This window comes from Odocoileus virginianus, chromosome 2, assembly GCF_023699985.2.
Source record: "Odocoileus virginianus isolate 20LAN1187 ecotype Illinois chromosome 2, Ovbor_1.2, whole genome shotgun sequence".
Lineage (NCBI taxonomy): Eukaryota > Metazoa > Chordata > Mammalia > Artiodactyla > Cervidae > Odocoileus > Odocoileus virginianus.
Genome location: NC_069675.1, coordinates 77,530,441 through 77,549,583, shown reverse-complemented (window position 1 = coordinate 77,549,583; position 19,143 = coordinate 77,530,441).

Here is a 19,143-nt window from a genome sequence, read left to right as displayed (position 1 = left end):
TCGATCCATAGTTCATCAGGCACTCTATCTATCAAATCTAATCCCTTGAACCTATTTGTCACTTCCACTGTATAATCATAAGGGATTTGATTTAGGTCATACCTGGATGGTCTAGTGATTTTCCCTATTTTCTTCAATTTCAGTCTGAATTTGGCAATAAGGAGTTCATGATCTGAGCCACAGCCAGCTCCCAGGCTTTTTTTTGCTGACTGTATAGAGCTTCTCCATCTTTGGCTGCACAGAATATAATCAATCTGATTTGGGTGTTGACCATCTGGTGATGTCCATATGTAGAGTCTTCTCTTGTGTTGTTGGAAGAGAGTATTTGCTATGACCAATGCATTCTCTTGGCAAAACTCTATGAGCCTTTGCCCTGCTTCATTCTGTACTCTGAGGCCAAATTTGTCTGTTACTCCAGGTGTTTTTTTACTTCCTACTTTTGCATTCCATTCCGCTATGATGAAAAGGACATCTTTTTAGGGTGTTAGTCTAAAAGGTCTTGTAAGTCTTCATAGATCCATTCAACTTCAGCTTCTTCAGCATTACTGGTCAGGGCATAGACTTGGATTACCATGATAGTGAATGGTTTGCCTTGGAAATGAACAGAGATCATTCTGTAGTTTTTGAGATTGTACCAAGTACTGCATTTTGGACTCTTTTGTTGACTATGATGGCTACTCCATTTCTTCTAAGGGATTCTTGCCCACAGTAGTAGATAAAATGGTCATCTGAGTTAAATTCACCCATTCCAGTCCATTTTAGTTCATTGATTCTTAAAATGTCAACGTTCACTCTTGCCATCTCCTGTTTGACCACTTCCAATTTGCCTTGATTCATGGACCTAACATTCCAGGTTCCTATGCAATATTGCTCTTTACAGCATTGGACTTTGCTTCCATACCAGTCACATACAACTGAGTGTTGTTTTTCTTTTGGCTCCATCCCTTCATTCTTTCTTGAGTTATTTCTCCACTGATCTCCAGTAGCATACTGGGCACTTACCGACCTGGGGAGTTCATCTTTCAGTGTCCTGTCTTTTTGAATGGCTTAAGTAGATAAATCCATAATTCAACTCAGATCTAAATAGTTCATAATTTTTATGCTATTGTTAATGGTACTTTTCTTTTATTCCTATTAATTTCTTCCTTATACTGTGAAGGTTTGTTGCTATTTTCCTTTCCCTTCTCTGTTTGAATGTTTTGAATATTTCTGTGAACTGGATGAATGCATTTTAGTGCATTCCTCTGAGTATTGCCTTTATCACAGCTTGAATTCCTTAAATGAATTCTACTTGTTAAGAAACCTTAATAAAAGCATTTAACAAAGCATTAGGCTGATAATTTAAATGACAACATAAACAAATCTGTTCATTTTCTGAATGCTCAATTCAGGAGTTATTTCCAATCATCTGCATTTCTACTGTGCATCAGGTGTAGGCATCAACATTAAAAAAAAAATAAGGACTGTTATAATAATAGGTCACTACCCATAGGGACCTCATATTACTGGTTATCCTAGACCTTACATTTGACCCCATACTTCAATGCTGCCGGCTTACATCTCAGACTGACACCAAACTAACTTTCCCCACATTTCCTACTCAGACTTATAGCTTCTATTTGAGCAGCATATAGCCTGGGTGGAGTCCTTGAACTGAGGCTTCTTCCTCAGCTACCTGCCCATGATATCTTGACATTAGATCCTTGACCAGGTTCTAAAATTTCCTACACTATTCCTGTCTTCACTCTAATTGTACTTAGCTATAGCTTTGCAATTTAAGCACAGAAAACATGAGTGTTTAAAATGCAAAAACACACAAAACATTGATTTCAAAGTTATCACAATGTTTAACTAAAGAGAGAAACCTCAAGGTCTGCCAGAGGTTGTTTCCATACATACCATCTCATGCCCAAAGTTACAGAACTGAGCTCATTAAATTTTTCATTCACATCATAATTCCTTCCTGTATAACAAAGAGGCATACAGTCCTGAAGTTCTACTGTATTTTGATTCAGTCTCTTTAATCTCTCTCTCAATTTTGTACTATAAAAATATAATTTCTACTCTACAATCTAATTTACTTCTACTTACTGTACATTCTACTTTTCTACTACATTATGTTGTACTTACCCTTCAGTTTTTAAAAATTATTAAAATATTCCTTTAGTGGTAAACATTATTTGAAAACATATTTGTAATATCTGCATAATATTCCATTATATTATTGCACACTTATTGAAGAATTGCTGTGTTGTTTAGAATATCTTTTTAAATTTCCATGTAGGTTAATTTTTCTATGGATCTCTGATTAATACTCTAAATATGATACCTAAGGTGAAGATTATAGATAAACCAAATATGGCTATTTCTTTTGAATATGGATGTTTTAGGAAAATTCACATTACTACATACTATCATTAAAAGTTTATACTATTTATAGCTACAACAATAAAATACATTATTTCCCCTGTTATACTTTTTAAATCATTGACCTCTTTTTCTTTCTTTTGTTAAATAATTTAAAATAGTATTTCATTTAAATTTGCTGTAAATAAATAAACTACAATGACTAATAATTTTGTTTTATTGTGCTTTACTATCAACTTGTATTTCACCTTTTAGAAATTTTTTTCTACATACTTTTTTAGTTTTAGTGTTTTTCTTATTGGTTAATGTTTCACAGAGAAAAAACATCAACTCATACGTGATACAAATATTATTGATGTATGAAAGTTTTAAATTTAATGTAATCAAATAAGTCAGTCTTTGCTCTTATTATTTATATCCTTAAAATTTCATGCTCTGCAAGATTAATTAGCTATATATACAGTATATAATTTATAGCTTATAATTTCACTTTTCTTATATACCTTATACATCTAAAATTTATTTTTGGTGAATTATTAAGTTTGACAGGTTATATAGAATTTTCCCCTAAATCCAATTATTTTAACATAATTTATTGAATAATTTTCACAGTACCCATAAGTTTGTGGTTTCATAAATAATTTAATGAATCAAAATAGGTCACCAACAAAAAGTTTTTAGAGTAGATTCAGTCATTTTCCCAAACATATACCCAAAGAATGGATAATTAAATATTTTTATAGATTCCCACCAATACAGTTTCTATTGTTTCCTGAAGTTCAGTAGTCCACAAAATGAGAGATACATACTTCCAAATGTCTTTTAGCCTGCATTTAGCACTCAAAAAATAAAAGAAATTTATTGGATGTGTCTTCTGCTTTCTAATTCTCTAAAAATACCTCCAGAAATGAGAATTTAAATGAGTAGTGAGTCTCAGGTCTCTTTTCCCATCTTAAGAATATTATACTTAATACATTTTGAATACACATGCCAAAAACAGAATCATTCTAGTCATGATAGGCTTATACATTCAGCTTCTCTATTACTTGAATCATATCATGGAGATAAATAGTTACAGATTTTAGTCTCTAAGTAGTAGAGACTGGCAACAATGAGCCAATCATATTTCTCATGTGAACTCCCCCAAACCCTTCCCCATGCCACCTTTAGCACAGCAACACACTATCTTAGAAAATCAAAATACTGATACAACCTGAAGGAGATGATTAAACTTCCACTTAAGCCTCACTAGCACTGGTAGACAATAAAATAAAATCCCATTCATTGATCTGAATAAATGAAGTTGTTTTAAAGTACATATTTTAAGTAAAACTTCCCAAATGTGGAGTACCAAGGTACATGCTTATACGGTGGAAGTGACAAATATATTCAAGTGATTAGATCTGATAGAGTGTCTGAAGAACTATGGACAGAGGTTCATGATATTGTACAAGAGGCAGTGATCAAGACCATCCCCAAGAAAAAGAAATGCAAAAAGGCAAAATAGCTGTCTGAGGAGGCCTTACAAATAGCTGGAAAAAGAAGAGAAGCTAAAGGCAAGGGATAAAAGGAAAGATATACCTACTTGAATGCAGAGTTCCAAAGAATAGCAAGGAGAGATAAGAAAGCTTTCCTCAGTGATCAATGCAAAGAAATAGAGCAAAACAACAGAATGGGAAAGACTAGAGATCTCTTCAAGAAAATTAGAGATACCAAGGGAACATTTCATGCAAAGATGGGTACAATAAAGCACTGAAATGGTATGGATCTAGCAGAAAATATTAAGAAGAGGTGGCAAGATACAGAGAACTATACAAAAAAGATCTTCATGACCCAGATAACCACAATGGTATGATCACTCACCTAGAGCCAGACATGCTGGAATATGAAGTCAAGTGTGCCTTAGGATGCATCAATGCGAACAAAGCCAATGGAGATGATGAAATTCCAGTTCAGCTATTTCAAACCCTAAAAGATGATGTTGTGAAAGTGCTGCACTCAATACACCAGCAAATTTGGAAAACTCAGCAGTGGCACAGGACCGGAAAATGTCTGTTTCCATTCCAGTCCCTAAAAACAGCAATGCCAAAGAATGTTTAAACTACCACACAATTGCACTCATCTCACATGCTAGTAAGGTAATGCTCAATATTCTCCAAGCCAGGCTTCAACAGTACGTAAATCAAGAACTTCCAGATGTTCAAGCTAGATTTAGAGAAGGCAGAGGAACCAGAGATTAAATTGCCAACATCCGATGAATCATCTAAAAAGCAAGAGAGTTCCAGAAAAACATCTATTTCTGCCTTATTGACTATGCCAAAGCCTTTGACTGTGTGGATCACAATAAACTGTGGAAAATTCTGAAAGAGATGGGAATACCACCTGACCTGCCACCTGAGAAATCTGTATACAGGTCAGGAAGCAACAGTTAGAACTGGACATGGAACAACAGACTATTTCTAAACTGGGAAAGGAGTACGTCAAGGCTGCATATTGTCACCCTGCTTATTTAACTTCTATGCAGAGTATATCATGCGAAATGCTGGGCTGGAGAAAGCAAAAGCTAGAATCAAGATTGCCAGGAGAAATATCAATAACCTCAGATATGCAGATGACACCACCCTTACGGCAGAAAGTGAAGAAGAGCTAAAGAGCCTCTTGATGAAAGTGAAAGAGGAGAAGGAAAAAGTTGGCTTAAAACTCAACATTCAGAAAACTAAGATCACGGCATCTGGTCCCATCACCTCATGGCAAATAGATGGGGAAACAATGGAAACAGTGAGAGGCTTTATTTTGGGGGGCTCCAAAATCACTGCAGATGGCGACTGCAGCCATGAAATTAAAAGACACTTGCTCTTTGGAAGAAAAGCTATAACCAGCCTAGACAGAATATTAAAAAGCAGAGACATTACCAGCAAAGTTTCAAATAGTGAAAGCTATGGATTTTCCAGTAGTCATGTATGGATGTGAGAGTTGGACTATAAAGAAAGCTGAGCATCACAGAATTGATGCTTTTAAACTGTGGTGTTGGAGAAGACTCTTGAGAGTCCCTTGGACTGCAAGGAGATCAAACCAGTCAATCCTAAAGGAAATCAGTGCTAAATATTCATTGGAAGGACTGATGCTGAAGGTGAGACTCCAATATTTTGGCCACCTGGTGCGAAGAACTGACTCATTGGACAAGACCCTGATGCTGGGAAAGATTGAAGGCAGGAGGAGAAGGGGACGACAGAGGATGAGATGGTTGGATGGCATCACTGACTCAATGGACAAGAGTTTGAATAAGCTCTGGGAGTTGGTGATGGAAGGGAAGCCTGGGGTGCTGCAGTCCATGGGGTCGCAAAGAGTTGAACATGACTGAGTGACTGAACTGAACTGAAGGTACATGCAGTGAATTGTAAAAGATCATGTGAACATGAACAATGGGAAAAACTAATTACTCTTTTTGCCTTAAATTCCTTGCTTTTCCTCTAATCTAAGTTGCCTTAAGAGGAAATATTTGGATGCATTCAATGTAAGAAATCTGAATAAATGTGGGTTATTTAAACATGTCCTTTGCCTTCTAAATGATTATTTTATAGTCTATAGACAAATTGTCCTTAAATCCAATTGCATTCTACCATTGGGTTTGCAGGTCTATCTTGTACTCCCATAACATGTTAAGGCATATGTACATGTATGTCTCTGAGATTCAAAATCATTTATATAAAGGATCTTACAAACTAAGTTTATGTTATGTGACTCTTAAGGAAAATCTAAACCCATTAGAATGTTAATTGCATAGTCTGATATTGGCATCCTGGAGATTTCTGAATACTGGAGGAAGTTTGATTATTTTTAGCAGTTCATATTCAGCTCTTTGTCCTGCCATCATTGTCAAAGTCTTATGATATCTGAAGGCTCAAAGCCATATTTTGGTAGACTGATGCGTAGTTTAATTGGTTGCCATGCTTTATGGGTTGACATCATACCAAAGACCAACAGAAGCACACTAGATGTTTATAATTGTGGGATGCTCAAGGGAGAAAATGATGGCCATTGGCTAGTCCCCATCCTGTGCATGCTAGATATGAATGCTAGATGTGCATGCTCAGTCATTAAAACAATCCAACTCTTTGCAACCTCGTGGACTGTAACCCGCCAGTCTCCTCTGTCCATGAGCTGCTCCAGGCAAGAATGGATTGCCATTTCCTTCTCCAAGTCCTGATCTTAGCACATATTAAAATCAGGAGAAGGCAGAGTGGTGAAGTTGGCCAGAATGATCAAGCTTCCACATATGAAAGGAGGTTATATTTCTGATCTGTCATCCTTATACTCTATCTCCTCTTTTATACTGAACTGTAAAGCTGGTAACTTGGCCTCAACTCTAGATTATGCTTTTTGCTGCTAGTAGGATTCAACTGTATCTGGACTGACCCTACATCCTGATAGACTGGACCCTTTTCCCTACAAATAATATATTATCTCCATAATAATCAATAAAGTTAATCAGAATGCTATTTGCATCCAAAAGAATCTCTTATGAACAATAAAATAGCACAAAGTGATTTTATCAATACTTTAAGTTAGGATGAACTTCCAGAAAGCTGAACATTGCCTTTGGTCTTCTCATTTTTGTTTATCTTAAGGAATATAAATCACATTAATTAAGTTTGCTCTTCTAAATTGGATGGCATTATAAACTAGGGAGAAATGACTGAAAGAGGGAAATTGGAAATGGCTGAGGAGCGGTAGCAAGCAAAACACATAGGATGCATCTCAAAGGAGGAGAATCAACCTCCTAGAAGAAAGCTTTTCTGTTTATTTGGTAACACTTCAAAAAGAAGTAATGCAAGTAGAAAAAACACAGAAGCTGTTACTGATTAAGCTGCAATTTACAGAGACAGACTACAAACATGTGAAGCTACAACCTGGAAGGGAAAGCCTAAACTGACTCTATTAATGTCCATACTGCTGTGCCTGATCCTTTGCTTTCCACATCTTTAATACCTAGAAAATATGGACGTTTATATGTGAACAATTCAAGTAGCTGTCCTAGATACACATTTTCTTTGCTCAGGGACACTAATCTGGGCCCCAGGAAACAGTCTGTCCGTTGCAGATTACTATCTATGTGATTTCGTATAAAATGCTCATTCTCTGAGCTGCAAATACCTTATCTAAATAAGGATGATAATCATTTCTACTTTGTAGGATTATTTAAGAATCAAATAAGATAATGCATGTCAAAAGCCTAAGAAGGTCTTGTGTACTAAGAGTTCAGTGCATGTTAACACTTTTTTAAAAGCAATTTTTTAAATGTTAAGGTAGACGTGTAAGCAAAAAAGATTGAAACCTGTCAACCCAGGTCTAAAAGTCTAAATTTAGCAACTAGAAAGGAGTAATGAGGCTGTGTCATAGGCAGGGAGGACTAGAGAACTAAGTCAGAATATCTGGCCTCTAAAATTTCACTGTCTAGAGAAAATACAACTGAGTGTGAGGGAATGTGTTGATTTCAGCAACAAAAGCAAACATCATTGTTGTGAAATTCCAAGGGGAAAATCACTAAATCTGTATTGGGAAGTTTAAAAAGACGTCAGAGAGGAAATGATATTTGAGTTGATGCTTTAAAGATAAGTGAGAGTTTTGCAAGTAGAGAATGATAGAGGAGCAGCCTAAAGAGGGAGAACAACATTTCTGAGATCAGAAAGTTTTTTTTTTAAAGCATGAGATGAGTATTTTGATATATTTGAAGTCTAGAGAGCTAAACCAAAGAGCAGAAGAGAATAACAGTGTTAAAAGATTCAATTTGGAAAAAGATGAATCCAGTTTGCAAATAACATTAAATGGCACATTGAGAGCTTAGACACTACATTGAAGGCTATTCATCTGGAGAGAGATAAGTTTTAGAATACTACCTTGAAATAGGACAGCAGGAAACCCACAAGGCACAGGTGAGATTTTCTACTCAAGAAAATCCCCAAAGGAAGAAAATCTCCAAGGGAGGTATCAAAAGTTCAATACAGGAGCATACATGGTTCCCAGAGCTCTGAGGAAAGAGAGCCCAGGATTGAAGGCAGGAGAAGGGGACGACAGAGGATGAGATGGTTGGATAGCATCACTGACTCAATGGACATGAGTTTGAACAAGCTCTGGGAGTTGGTGATGGACAGGGAAGCCTGACGTGCTGCAGTCCATGGGATCACAAGGAGTCAGACATGACTGAGTGACTGAACTGAACTGAGGAAAGAGAAGGTGGAGTACAACTTATAGATCCTAGAGTCAATTGTGCTGGATGGACACCTGAGGCACAGTCTAAATAAGAATTTTTCTGATGTAGCAAAATGCTGACTCCTTGATCCATTGGCCAATGAGGGTTTGTATAGAATTTTCCAAAGGGCTCACAAAGCCAGGTTCATTATAGACTAGGAAAGACAGGAGGTTTATCTGAAGTACTCTTAAGGGGTAAAAGAAGCTGCTGAGAAGTGACTTTGAAAGGAAATACCAGAGCCCATGAGAAGTACTGCCTTCATTACTCACAGAAGGAATTCTTTTTCTTGAAAAAAAAAAAAAATCTGGGAGGGGTTAAGCGGTAAAGGAGAGGCACATATATCAAAAACCAAGTTTGGAAAATAATATTCTCAGGAAAGAAGGCAAGGAGACAAAACTGGGCTTTGCAGACCTAATACCAGAGATTGAATTCCAATCTATCATTCAGTAACTATATAATCCTGAATATACTATTTAAATAGTCTTAGCTCCACCCTCTTCATCTGTAATGTGGGGGTTCTGGGACCTATGTCACAAGGCTGCTGTGAAGATGAAGCAAGATAGACTACATCGATCATGTAACACAATAATAGATGCACCATAGCCAGTCCACACACATTAATTCTGTTCATTCATTCTCAGCTCTACCCCCAACCAGGTCTCAGACCAGATGTATGTACCTTGCTTGATAAGTTTATCCCAGCTCTCAGCGGTATTCAAAAGTGCAGAAGGGACTGAGCCATCCAGTCCTTGATCACAAAGGAGACCAATAAAACTTGTCCTGGCTCCAACAATTGCCCTTTGAGAGGCCCTTTTGCATCACTATTGTCTGTATCTTTAGGAGAGAAATATGTGGTTGTGGTTTCTTTCAGCGTAAGTGCTTTTCTAATAAGCATAGGGCTCATTTTAATATGGCTTCAAAAGACCAACAATGCAGTATAGACTTGAAAATAACTCTGGTTGTTTTATTAAAACAACATTGGTAATCTATGACTGTAGCTATGCCTGATAATTTTTGACTGTCAATTTCTCAACAGGAAGTTCAAGCAAATGTATGAATAAATTTTAGTCAACAAGTATTGGAAATTTGTAGCATCACTCAAAAGCCACTAGAAAAATAAAATCCACTGATATTATTTACTGAGTCCCAGACTATATTATCAATAGGAGATGACTAATTCTCTACCTCTAATTCACCCCCACTGCACCCTGATTTCTCATCAGCTTATTAGCACAGAACTCTATCACCTAAACTTGCAGAGTTTATCTATAAATAATATTCTCTAGAGCACAAGCTTTCAACTTTATGAAGAATCATAAATTATTAAAATTAAACTACAGTCATGTCTTGATTTACTCATTGAATACGATAATAAGAATTTTCTCATCATTGTTAAGAGGACTGAAAATGATGAAATGAAAATTGCTGATAAGAGTCAAGTGAGCTGGCCTCTTTGTTCGTTTCTCTGGAGCCTGAAGCAAGTTAGTTTCACTCTCTGGTGTCTCAGTTTACTCATCTACAAAACCAGGATGATGGTTGCTCTGGTAACCCTCAGGATTCTTGATACTTTTTAAATGTTATTGAAAATTATAATGCACAATGTAAAAAAGTCTTCTGGAATTATTGGTATTGGAAATGGTGCAATTTATGTTGAATTTTAAACTGTCAGTTTTTCAAAGACTTGTTTTCAGCACTGGGTTTGCTAATGCCTGACTCCCTCTAAAAATAACCAGCAATTTCAGTAAATTGTAAAAGGGGAACATTTGCATGGTTTCCTGTCAGTAAAGACCATTTATGTGCTTGAAAGAAATGCCATTTTGATATGATAAATATAAACCCTAAAATTCTTTATAACTAACCTTGCTAGGCAAAGAGAAAATTTCCTTAGAAACTTATCATGTCAACAAGATCTGGCAAAAAAAAAAAAAAGACCTTTATTACAACAGGTGAAGATGAAGCAAGCTCATAAGATTCACAGCAATTTTTAAACTTCCTTTCAAAAGAAGTTATTACCACCTTCTAATATAACAGATGCTATCCATATGGTGATGACTCCCCAAAACTGTATCTCCAACCCAGGTTACTCTGCTGAGATCAAGCTTCATTCATTCAATAGCTGATTGGACATTCTATGTTTATCATATCCATGACTAAACTTATCAGCTTCAACATCAAACCTAGTCTTTCTCCTTTCTTCAGATGTCTATGACTGGTTTGCACAAGCCAAAACTTATCCAACCAATTGAGCCAAGGCTATAGTCCTGCTACCTAGGGTTCTGACTACCATTTAAACACAAATCGTCTATCTTTTTATCATTACATGGAGCATCTAAAATATGACTTGAATAAACTTCTCTACAAAACAGAAACAGACTCACACATGGAGAACGGACCTGTGGTTGCAAGGGGTGGGGGGAAGGAGGGAGGCATGGATTGGGAGTTTGGGACAAGCAGATGCAAACTATTATATATAGAATGGCCCTACTGAATAGCCCAGGCAGCTAAGTTCAATATCCTGTGATAAACCATAATGAAAAAAACACACCCATCTTCCATATTTTTTGTATATCTAACTCTATGTCTAATGACAGCTATACCTAAAGCTACTTTAGTCCAGCATTTCCACATTCCAGTAAGTAGTATGTAGAGAAAGTATACAGGGAAATGGGATTGAAGCCAGTAATATTTTTGCTTTATCCCGGTATTTAATATTTCTTTTCATTTTGATCATTTCTGGAGACTTATGTTTCTTTTTCTACATCCAGGTTCCTGTGTATTATCACGATCTTCTGCTTGAAGAATTTCTGTTAATATTTTTTCTAGTGTAGGTCTGTTAATGCAGAATTATATCTTTTTTTGAAAGTCTTTGTTTCTGCTTCACTGCTGAAATTTATTTTCAGGGGATGTAAAACTGCATGTCAATCTCTTTCTTCTCTCAGTGCTCTGAAGGTATCCACTGTCTTCTGACTCACGTAGTTTCTGATGAGGTTATATTTTTATCTTTGTTCTTCTGTGTATTATGTGCTCCTTTTCTTTTTTAAAAATAAGCTGCCCTAAATATTGCTTCTTGGTTTTGGTTTTCAGCAGTTGAATACAATGAGTGTGCTGGTATGTGTGTCTTGATTTTATCACACTTGGTGTTGTCTGAATTCTCTAGAAATGTGGGTTTTCAGGTCTTTTTTATTTTGGAAAATTATCAGTCATTATTTATTTAAGCAATCCATCTTCTTTATTATCTTTCTTTTATCCTTTTGGGACTCAAATTATATATATCTTTTGATGTTATCCCACAGTGCTTAGATGTTTTATTTGTTTTTATTTTTCCACTATCATTCTCATTGTGTTGAATTTTGGATAATTTATAATGATCTATTCACTGATATTTATATTCCCTAAGTTTGCTGAGTCTCCTGATGATTTAGTCAATAGTATGCTTCACTTCTGTTACTATAGTTTAATTCTAGTTTCCAATTTGATCGTTCCTAATAGTTTTTATCTCCTTGCTGAGATTTCCAATGTGCTCATGAGATTATTTAACATAATAATTGCAATAATTTATAATCCCATCTCACAGTTTTAATGTCTGATTCTTATGTTAGTCTGGTTCTGCTAACTCTTTTGCCTCTTGACAGTGAGTTTGTTTGTTTGCTTCCTTATTTTTGTCTGTGTGATAGATATATGTTGTTGGAAAGCCAGATATAATGTAAAGGATAGTAGAAATTTTTTTTTCCATTTATTTTTATTAGTTGGTGGCTAATTACTTTACAATATTGTAGTGGTTTTTGCCATACATTGACATGAATCAGCCATGGATTTACATGTATTCCCCATCTCGATCCCCCCTCCCACCTCTCTCCACACCCCATCCCTCTGGGTCTTCCCAGTGCACCAGCCCCGAGCACTTGTCTCATGCATCCAACCTGGGCTGGTGATCTGTTTCACCCTTGTATAATATACATGTTTCGATGCTGTTCTCTCGAAACATCCCACCCTCGCCTTCCCCACGGAGTCCAAAAGTCTGTTCTGTACATCTGTGTCTCTTTTTCTGTTTTGCATATAGGGTTATCGTTACCATCTTTCTAAATTCCATATATATGCGTTAGTATACTGTATTGGTCTTTATCTTTCTGGCTTACTTCACTCTGTATAATGGGCTCCAGTTTCATCCATCTCATTAAAACTGATTCAAAGTAAATAGCATTTATGCCTGAACAGATGAACGTTTCTTGTTCTGCTCAACTATTTAGTAGAGAGTTTATATCTCCTAAGCTTGAACTGCAAGGTATGTTTCAGTGGTCTCCTGCCATGCCATCAATATTTTCTGATTGCCTGTTAGAGATTCATGGAGAAGAACCCTTGATTAGTTGCAAACTCCTTTTGTGTCTGAGGTTTCAGAAACCTCACACTATCCCACACTCAAACTTTAACAATTCATTATAACATCTTAGCTGGAATTGTTTCCCACTTAAGTGGGGGACCTGGTTTCCTCTCCTAATTTGCACTGGGTAGTCGTTTCTTGTGCTCCATCTCTCTTGCGATATGCCTGTCTTTCCTTAGATTTCAGCTTAGTTGCTTGCTCTGCACCCTCACCTTTTTGAATTGATAACAACTATGATCTTTTATATGACCTAGCTATTTCTTATTGTTATGGTTGGGGCAATAATCTTTCCAACATTTCATATCCTAATTGGAAGCCAGAAGTTCACTAATTTCTTAACACAATGAAAACAATGTATATTTGTATATGTACTAATCAAACCAATCTAGAGAAATCAACAAAAACTTTAGTTGTAACAAATTGTTTCTTAAACAGAAATTGCAATATGTTTATGGCAGGTTTAAAAATGCATGGAAGAATCAAAAATCCATTTTGCTATTGAAAAATATAAATCCATGGCTAATTCATTTCAATGTATGACAAAAACTACTGTAATGATGTAAAGTAATTAGCCTCCAACTAATAAAAATAAATGAAAAAAAAAAAAAAGAAAAGCTTATAATCTACTGGGAGAAATTAGAATGATAAGGAGAAAAGTACAAAATCGAGTGTCGAATTCCTTCTGTTAGTCCCCTCTATCACCTTTAAACAATAATAATAAAGTAAGTTGTCTGCTATAAAAGACTGTGCCTTGGATCCTGACCTCATGGAAACTCAGCCAGCCATCTCTGAGGGGTATTAAGGAGTTCTTAAAGAACATGGCTTTAAAGAACAAGCTGCCCTGATGGCTTAGCGGGTAAAGAATCCGCCTGCAATGCAGGCGACATAGGAGACGTGGGTTCAATTCCTGGCTTGGGAAGATACCCTGGAGAAGGAAATGGCAACCTGCTCCAGTATTCTTGCCTGGAAAACCTCATGGACAGAGGAGCCTGACGGGCTACAGTCCAAAGGGTTGCAAAGAGTCAGACATGACTAAGTACGTAGGCATGGCAAAAAACATAATGCCAGTGGTAAAGAATCCACCCGCCAATACAGGAGATGCCTGAGACAAGGGTTCAGTCCCTGGGTCAGGAAGGTCCCCTGGAGGAGGGCATGGCAACCCACTCCAGTATTCTTGCCTAGAGAATCCCATGGACCAGAGGAGCCTGGTGGGCTGCTGTCTATGGGGTCGCAGAGAATCAGGCATGGCTGAAGTGACTGAGCATACACACAGGGAACACAGAGCCAGCTGACTACAGGTGTCCTGTCTTAATAAATCATGATAAAAACTGACCATACAAAATGTTGCAAAGCAAATTAAGAAATTTATAACTAAGTCTGGCTCCAAAAAGTTTTCGAAAAATGATACTGCTTGATTCTCTTTGGTCTTCTTTGATGGCATTTAAGCATATTTTCAGCAACTAATTGCTACTTTTCTTTGACCATGCAAAGGTGAGGAAAATGTATTAAACATGACGTGTGAGTAGATATAAATGAGGAAATTGTGTGAGATCGAAAGAGTCCACGGGATAGTTCACATTCAAGTACAGATGGAAATAAAGAGTTTTAAAATTCTCTGCAAAACCAATCTCAATCCTGGGTTACAAATAATGATATAAGGACAAACTTGGCTTTGGAAGTAGAGAACAGAGGCAAATAGAATCAACTGCATGTTCAGATAAACTGCTGAGACCCCACAGCAGTTTTACTTAACGCCATCCTATCATCCATTTTAGTACAATTTAAGACTGAGAGCACAAGCAGATTAACAAATACATTTGCTCAAGACCTTCTCCATTATAATTCCATTAATATCTCTGGGCCCAGAGCCAGACAGAAACATCTGGTAGGGGCTTTGTGTTTGCAGAGATAAACTTGCAGATGTTCAAAATTATTTTTAAGAAAAATTTATTATAACCAAAATGAAAAGAAACTGGCAAAACTGAGATAAAAAATGATATGATAAAGATGTATCTTGGAAAATGTTTTTATACATTTTAGCATAATAAAATCAATATATTCGTGTGGTTAAAATGTCTATATTAAAGGGTTAAAGAGCATTTTAAATATTTCACCTCCTTCCTTCCTCTCCCAGTTTCACTCTTCACTTAAACTCTCTTTTAACTGTTGGTATGTTTTAATAAAGTTGGTAGTTCTTGCAATTCTAAAGTATATACTCAGAGCTCCATTTCTGTAGTTATGCATTTTATTTAAATATCGACTCCCTATGTAAAAAATGAAAAAAATTAGTTTAATATTATTCCTCTTCTCTTCAACCTTATTATTTATGGAATTAATTTAAATCATTATTATTATGATTTAATTTAATTATTATTTCAAAGTTTAAAATAACATGTTTAAAGCTACTTTTTTTCAACCATTGGGTCTTTAGCTATTAAGACTGTCTTCATCCATTAGGTCATTATCTATTAGATTAAGACACTGATGTCTTACTGGCTAAACTCTATCAAGTACTTAAAGAAGACATAATCCCAAATACTTAAGGAAGAAAATACTCAAAGAAATATACAAAAAAACTTTCAATCTGATAAGTAAATTTAGCAAGGTCAAAGGAAAGAAAACAATTCGACAGTGCATTTTTATATTCAAGAATCAATGGGAGAATGAATATTTTAAAATTTACAAGAGCATCAAAAAGACATAAATTCTTTAGAATAAATTTAAGAAAAGACATGCAAAACCTCTAATGAAAACTACAAAATATTGCTAAAAGAAACCAGAGGAGATCTGAGTATGTTGAGGAATAGGCTGTTTTTATGAATTAGAAGATTGCTTACTGTTAATGTGTCTGTAGATTCAACAAATACTAATCTCAAGTGGCTTTTTGGCACAAATTGACTATTCTAAAAATTCTATGAAAATTCAAAGCATTGATACCAGATGAAACAATATTTTAAAAGAATGAATTTAAAGGACTCTCTGATTTTAAAATGTTATAATAAGGTTATATTATCAAGACAAAGTGAGATAGGTAAAAAAGTAGAGAAATAGATCAATGGAACAAAATAGAGTCCACAAAAAGACCCATACCTAGATGATTAAATGATTTTAAATGAAAGTGCTTGGGTAATTCCATTGGAAAATGAACACTTTCTCAATAGCTTCTACTGGAACAACTTGATAAATGCATGGGAAAAAATATTTCAACTTCTCCCTGACATTGTGCACAACAATTACTTTGAAGTGTATATATCTAAATGTAAAAAGTACAAATTAATACTGTAATACTTCTAGAAGAAAATGTAGGAGATTTTGGTTGGGTTATGTAAAGATTTATTAGACAGTACACAAAAAGCTCTAAGGGGAAAATTAAGTAATAGTAAATTTGATATCATTAAAAATTGAAATTTCTCCATACAATACAAGATTGTTATGACAATCAAATACTATAATAGATATGGAAATAGTTTAAAGGATATAAACACTAAAACTTATTTGCCTTTAATGAACAGTCTATTTACATACTTGAGTTTATAGTTATTTAATCAATAAACATTTATCCATACCTACTATATTACTAAGCTAAGACCTTGGAATAAAGAATTAAGCAGATCTCTGACCACAAAATATTTTCTATCTAGTAATTTATATTGACAGTTGATTGTAAGAAAGGTTGTCCTTGGCAGGGGATAAATAGAGGATATTATGGTCATCAATTGGAGGTTATATAAGTCTGTTGTAACTCAGGGATTGATAGCCAAACAGAGTCCTAGAACTAAGGAGAAACTAACCAGGTGAAGAAATAGAAATGGTGTTTGGGAAATGAAGGCGGGGGGAGATTGAAGTGCAGAAGAGATATTTCAGGCAGTAAAAAACAACACAGGCAAAACTCCAGGGAGAGAAAAACATGGAATATATTTTAGAGATCAAATGACCTTCAGGATGACTGTGGGCAGAGTGTAAGAATGATGTGGTGGTGGGTGAAAAGAGAGATGAGAGATAAAACTAGATACAAAAACAGGGATTTGGTTTTTAAAAATTATGTTTGGGGAGTTAGCTTTTATTCTGAGGACAACAGGAAGATGGTGAAGGACTTTGTTTGCTTTTATTAGGAAGTGACTAGATATACCAGAGGCTTCTCATGTAGCTCAGTGGTAAAGAACTTGCCTGCCAATACAGGAGATGTAAAAACCATGGATTCAGTACCTGGGTCAGGAAGACTCTCTAGTGCAGGGCATGGCAATCCACTCCAGTGTTCTTGCCTGGAGAATCCCATGGGCAGAAGAGCTGGGGGGCTACAGTCCATGGGGTCACAGAGTCGGACACAACTGGAGCGACTTAGCACACATGCACACATGGATGCACTAGAAATTCTCTAGCACGTGTGCTGAACAGATTGTGTGTTGGTGTGGTTGTGGTGAATCCAAACTGGACTTGAAGAAACCTGTAAGCAAACCCAACAGTGAAGATGGCAGATAATCAATCACAGCCTGAATAAACAGCAGCAGGTGGTCTAGAGAGAAATGAGTAGAAAAGGTTTGAGAGGGATTTGATAGACCTCGATTTCTGGATGTGAAGGGTGGGAGGGGTGAAGAGCTGACAGTCTTCTATCAATCTGTATATTTCAAATTGAAGAAACTGCCCCACCCTGTCCTATGCTACAAGATGGTCGAAAAAGAAGTAATAAAAAGTGTACATGAGTTTGAGCAAGAAGGCAGTCTATGGTGAAATAATGAGACGACCTTTGTTCCAGCATTGGGAGCAAGTGATGGGGCAGAAGATGAATTTCAACAGTTAGAAGAGTGAATAGGAGGAGAATAAGTCATATTAAATTTGAACACATTTTTTAATGTAAATTGTGAATAGAAGGGAAAGGGCTGTATTTGGGGAAAGCAAAAGGTCAAGGACACAGGTTTTTTGGTTTTCGTTTCTTTAAACTGAAAGAGATTTTAGTATGCTTAAATATTTTCTAAGAAAGCCAGAAGAAATGAAGAGATTACTCTTACAAAGAGGAAAGGAAGAATCAAGAGAGTGATTTCCTAATGAGTGTGTATGTGCATGTATGTGCAGGAGAGGGGGGGAGAGGGAAATACAAGCGGTGGATGAAATCCATATTACAGGTAAAGTGGTTGGTTGTTAGCCTTTGTTGCTGTTGTTGTTCAGTCACTAAATTGTGTCCAACTCTTCATGAACCTATGGACTGCAGCATACCATGCCTCCCTGTCCTTCACCAGTTCCCAGAGTTTGCTCAAACTCACGTGCATTGAGTTGATGCTGCCATCCAACCATCTCTTCCTCTTCTCCAGCACCACAGTTCTAAAGCATCAATTTTTGGGCACTCAGCCTTCTTTGTGGTCCAAATCTCACATCCATATATGACTACTGGAAAAAAAAAAACAAACATAGTTTTGACTATACAGATCTTGAAGAAGGGACATTTTTCACTTTTGTATTAATAGGTATGGAGGCCAATAATTGAAGGAGTTTGTGTGATGTTCCATGTGTTGTGTATGTGTGTGTATGATAAGAAATGAAGCTGCCTAATAATAATCTTGAAAGAGATATATGCATCAAAAGTTGGAAATTTTAAACTTAACTGTACAAAATAAAAATGGAATGGCTGACTAAAACCGTATGTTTGCTGGGAGTCTTTGAGGCTCTAGTTCATATCTGTGATCTTGCATATATGTTGCATTAAACTACATGGCTATGTATTGATATACTGGTTCCACAGTGTTCATGAACATAGCTAAAAAACAAAAGAAGTTGGACCTTTGATGCATGTAAATGGTTTTTCAAGTGAATGTGGCAAGAATAAGGAGACAAGCTGCAGCAGAAACCTTGCGGCTATCATCAAGGCTAACTGAAGTAAAAGGCCATGACACATAAGCTAGGTACAGACAGAATAAAAAACTGGAAAAGGCTGAGAGATAGGGAACAAAGGTGGGAATCTGCAGACTACAGATCTGCAAAGGGCATGGACTCAGTTACTCAGTAAGAATCTTTGATGAGGCACTGGGAAAGAGAAGAGATTCGAGTTAGAGAGTAACAGGTTTAAACATAGGATCTTAGAAGCTGAGTAGTTCCCATGAGCTGCAAGTTCCAGGAAGGCATGACTGAAGTGGGGTACAGATAAAGAACAAATGGA